This window comes from Copadichromis virginalis, linkage group LG23 (assembly GCF_057382275.1).
Source record: "Copadichromis virginalis isolate Kocher_CV1m ecotype Utaka linkage group LG23, C_Virginalis_male_GT1.1, whole genome shotgun sequence".
Lineage (NCBI taxonomy): Eukaryota > Metazoa > Chordata > Actinopteri > Cichliformes > Cichlidae > Copadichromis > Copadichromis virginalis.
The window spans coordinates 968,060-974,059 of NC_140639.1; positions in this window are offsets into that span (position 1 = coordinate 968,060).

Sequence of the window (6,000 nt, forward strand, 5' to 3'; positions counted from 1 at the left end):
TCTTTGGATGAGAGGACAGCTGGAAAGCTGGAGCCAATAGACAAACCAGTGACAAAATGCATGTCCACAATTAATGCCAGACTGACCAGATCTATGGGGCGCCGTTTGTAAACGGAAACATGCCGAAATTAACAGCAACATTTTTCCACATTTAGCTCTAAATCTTACAAAAACATGTTTTTTCGATGAAATGATGATGTCATTACCAATTAAGCAGATAAAAGGCCTGGAATTGATTTGAGATGTAGTGTTTGCATTTTGAAAATTTTACTGTGAACAGACAACATGCGGTCAAAGAGAACATAACAGAAAAAAGAAAATTAAGAAATTAATACAGCCACTACAGTGACCATCAAAACGATGAAAAATATTGACGTAAAATTTATTTTGCGACACCACAGAACAAATGATAGCGTATAATATGAAATGATAGATGTTTTCATATCGTCATATCGAACAGCCCTAATACAGAGGGTTCACTGCAAGGTGCAAGCCACTCATAAGCCTCAAGAATAGAAAGGCTAGAATGGACTTAACAAAAAAAAAACAAAAAAAAAAAAACCATCTAGTAAAAGCCAGCTAAATTTTGGAAAAACATTCTTTGGACAGATAAAACCAAGATCAACCTCTACCAGAATGATGGCAAGAAAAAAGTATGGAGAAGGGTGGAACGACTCATGATCCAAAGCATACCACATCATCTGTAAAACATGGCAGAGGCAGTGTGATGGTTTGGGCGTGCATGGCTGCCAGTGGCACTGGTAGTGTTTACTGAATATGTGACACAGGACTGAAGCAGCTGAATGTGTTCAGATACATACTTGTCTGCTTAAGTCCAGCTAAAAGTAGTCACATTGATTGGGCAGCATTTAATAATAAAGATGGAAGATGACCCAAAACATACAGTCCAAGCACCCCATGACTTTAATAAAGTAAAGAAATAGAATATTCTTGAATGGCCAAGTCAGTCACTGGATTTTAACCCAATTGAGCATACATTTCAGTTGTTGAAGACTAAATTTAGGACAGAAAGGCCCACAAACAAACAGCAACTGAAAGCCAATGCAGTAAAGGCCTGGCAGAGCCTTAGTAAGGAGGAATGCCAGCATCTGGTGGTGTCCATGACTTCAAGACTTCAGGCTGTCATTGCCAACAAAGGGTTTTGAATAAAGTAATAGAAATTATCATTTTATTTTCAGTTATTTAATTTGTCTAATTACTTTAGAGCCTCTGAAATGATAGGATTGTGTTTACAAATTAATTTTTCCCTCTCACATTTTTATGCATTCATTTAGTCCAACCCACTGAATTAAAACTTAAAGTCTGCACTTCAACTGCATTGGAGTAGTTTCATTTTTAATTCATTCTGGTAATGTACAGAAGCAACATTAGAAAATGTGTCTGTATCCAACTACTTATGAACCTGACTGTATATCAAAACCAGTCAGCTAAGATAAGATAACATACCTTTATTAGTCCCACAAGGGGAAATTTCATGATAAATGAATTAAATGATATGTATAAGAAGGCCTACCGAGCAGTATGGTATCCCAGTGGAGACGGCAGGTCTACTTGGTCCAGGTGCATTGCTGGATTCCTAAGGAAACATTTACATCAAGAACGACTGTTACCTACCTACCAAATAAATAAATAGAGTTGTATGATGTTCGATCTCTGTCTGCTGCCTACCAAATGAAATAATTGAGGACTAGCTAAGTAATTTAGCTTTGCTAGTTTTGCTAACACTGCTATCAACCCGTCCAAAATGCTATACAATAAACTTACCAAGTGCTGCGGCGTTTGTGAGGTCGAGGGTGCATTACCGCTGAATCGTTGGATGGCCGACAAAACGGCTCTTCCAATGTTTTCAGCTAAATCGCTGGACATGCTGGTAGGGAATAGTCGAAGCAGCTCATGGCAGTCAAAAGTGACCGTGATAGGAGCGCAAACACAGAACCTGACCACGACCGGCACACTTTAGCGCGGGAGGTTTTCTTGAAGCTTTTATTTTGGTATTTCCGTTGACCCGTACAATAATTTGCATATTAGCTAAATATTTAGTTTCCCGTAACATTTAGATTTAACATTTAACATTTAGATTTATATATAACATTTAGATTTAACATTTAACATTTAGATTTAACATTTAACATTTAGATTTAACATTTAACATTTAGATTTATATATAACATTTAGATTTAACATTTAACATTTAGATTTATATATAACATTTAGATTTAACATTTAACATTTAGATTTAACATTTAACATTTAGATTTATATATAATATTTAGATTTAACATTTAACATTTAGATTTATATATAACATTTAGATTTAACATTTAACATTTAGATTTATATATAATATTTACATTTAACATTTAACATTTACATTTAAATATAATATTTACATTTAACATTTACATTTAAATATAATATTTACATTTAGCATTTAGATTTAACATTTAGATTTAACATTTAACATTTAGATTTATATATAACATTTAGATTTAACATTTAACATTTAGAATTTATATATAACATTTAGATTTAACATTTAACATTTAGATTTAACATTTAACATTTAGATTTAACATTTAACATTTAGATTTATATATAACATTTAGATTTAACATTTAACATTTAGATTTATATATAACATTTAGATTTAACATTTAACATTTAGATTTAACATTTAACATTTAGATTTAACATTTAACATTTAGATTTATATATAATATTTAGATTTAACATTTAACATTTAGATTTATATATAACATTTAGATTTAACATTTAACATTTAGATTTATATATAACATTTAGATTTAACATTTAACATTTAGATTTAACATTTAACATTTAGATTTAACATTTAACATTTAGATTTATATATAATATTTAGATTTAACATTTAACATTTAGATTTATATATAACATTTAGATTTAACATTTAACATTTAGATTTATATATAATATTTACATTTAACATTTAACATTTACATTTAAATATAATATTTACATTTAACATTTAACATTTACATTTAAATATAATATTTACATTTAACATTTAGCATTTACATTTAACATTTAACATTTAGATTTAACATTTAGCATTTAGATTTAACATTTAAAATCCTGTTTTAAATATGAAAAGTTACAAATATTTTACTAAATGTTGTAAAAAATGACTCGAAAAAACATGTTTTTGTAAGATTTAGAGCTAAATGTGGAAAAATGTTGCTGTTAATTTCGGCATGTTTCAGTTTACAAACGGCGCCCCATAAGATCTGCCTCCTGGATACTCTTTGCAAAGTTGTTGCCAGCAAAGTTAGCGTCCATGGGCAGGTTAGCTTTGTTAGAAATCACTGAACTCTCACATCCAGATGCAAAGTCTTTTAGACTCAAGTAGTTCAGGCAGTTCTCAGGTAGCCAGACCAATAAACCCGCTGAGTCTGTTAAAAACAAACAAAAGAAAGTATCTGAGTACATTTACAATTGAAACGTGTCTGTGCGTCTGTGTGCAACAGCTCATAAACATGTCCTGCGCAGTACTGGAGGCAAAGAGTCGTGACTTATGAGATGAATCGTTATCAGTTTTTAAAGTCACATTTTATTGACCATTAAATCAGTGTGATTTTCACTTTTCTCAATAATCAGTTAACACAGCAGAGCTCTCTAAGATCGTGCTTTTCTCTGTCTGCCTCTAAAACTGTGTTTGAAGCCCCGTCTCGGATGAAAACAGCGATCAGGACTCGATCGTTTCGAAATGACTTGCAACACAATGTTCCCTGGAATAAAAAAGCTTCCCTCACCCTCTCACATGTTCCCAAAGTCATCCAGCTGGCTGGGCCGGACTCGGCACGGCTATAAAACTTCAAACCCGCATGGAGCCGTTATTGTTTCCATGCACAGGTTGAGAAGAGTTTGTAATTATATGATAGATTAATTGCTAAATAAATGAAAGCATCTTGTGGAAAATGACGTGTTTATCGTCGGTTGTCTGTGGCTCTGGCATGAATTCAAAACACAGTAAAATCCCCAGAAACATTACTCTAAACGATATTCCACGTGCACAAATCACTTTCATTGATGTCGCTGATGTTCTGTGATGTGAAGCATTTATTTTTAACGATCATGAAAAAGGACGGTTTATGTAATTTCTCCACATAATGGGAACAAACTGACCGTAAATTAACTCTTAACTATATGTCACGTCTGGGTGAAAAAAAAGATGCCTTGAAGTTAATCGGTGCGTTCAGACCTAACCGTGGCAGCACACTCAGTGTGGGGCATGCAGAGGGGGTGGCAGGAAGACAGCTCCAACACCTCCAGGATACGCGATCAAAGAGGCTGGCGCACAGACAGCTGCGGCGGCGCACTTCTCATCAAATCACACGGCACGGCACGGACCGGCCCAGGCTGCGCAGGGGTCACAGAATCCCCAAACAATCTTTTTATAAACACACAAAAGAACAACAGGTGTTTTCTTCACATCACTCAAACCCACAACGGCTCTTTCAGCACGATGGAAAAAGCCACGAAGGAACTGGACTGTGATGATGAAGATGACAATGCAGTCGTCTTTCAGCTGTCAGATTCCCGATGAAGGATGTATTATCTGAATTGACATTATTGGTGACTCATGTAGGATTTGTGCATTTCGCAAAAGACATGAGAAGAGAGATGAATTAATCATGAGACATGAAGTGAATCAATGAACCCTCGACAGCAATTTTACAGTCATCAAGACGACTGCAATCACTATAAATAAGGCGGTTTGACTGAATGAAGCCTTGGGGTCCAAGCATTTGGATCAAAGTGTTCTTCTGTGGATGGGGCAGGGCTTTGATATTTACGTCATAAGAGCCCATATTTAGGTTTTAGCATGAAATATGTTAGTAAGTGCCAAATGGCTAACAAAACTGCAGGAATGGGAGCATTGCATCCACTTGGTGAGCTGGTATCACATCCGAACAAGGCCCGAAGTTTACAGCAACGTGTCCTCCAGCCTCCATCTAAACATGGCTCCATGAACACGTTTCTCCTCACTGGTCTTGAGCTCTGATGGAGCTCGGTACCGCCTGACAGGAAGGAAATGGCATGGCTTTGGTCTCTATTTGCTATTTATTACAGCAGCATTTCTCAGAGGCACCAGAGGAAGGATTTGGTGCTTGTGTGTAATTGTATTAACGCCCTCCCACATACTGTCCCCTGTGCATCTTCTGTCTCCTCTCCTAATCTGTGCTGTTTGTCTCCAGATAAGTGATATCCTCCTCAGATTAGGATCCGGTGTCCCTGCTCTGCCTGCCCGAAGGGAAAGGGATCCCCAGTGTATCCCGTGGGGTGCGAGCAGTATTTTTAGCTTCCTAATCCTTTTATAGTTTGGGCTGAAAACATCACCCTTTTGCCTAATTGGTCCAGTTCATTACCGCACAGTACGCCACAGAGGAAGTGCTTCATCTGGATCCTTTCGGCTATTTGGTTTTGCAATATGCTGGTTTTTGGTGGGGCATAAATTTCTGAGCCGGATTCGTCTGTTCCTAAGCAACTTTGATTTGTGGAAGGGAGGCTATCACCGATTTTATTGCCCTGCAGCACAAGGACATCTCCTATCATGCTGGAAACATTGCACTGATAGGATCTGTACATCATCAGCACTAAAAAACAACCCAACCCGCCCCCCACCCACATATTTTCAACGGAGTTTAAGTTCACAACCCTTTGAACTGATGTCCGCTGCAGATGATTTTTTAACGATCCCACAACAGGCCAAACTTTGTTGAATAATGCATGATCCCTTGTAAGAAACACTTTCCTGCTAAGTCTGCAGAGACATACTGACGTGAGAACAGAGCTGTTGTAATCTTTGGCTTAGGGTATGTTTTCTTAGCTTATCAGCATCCTCACGTGTACGTGGGTCATTTATTTCACTCCCCAAATAAAAACAGCAATCACTGTCACTGTTCTCAGAGCACAAATGTACGACATGAAAAAGAGAAA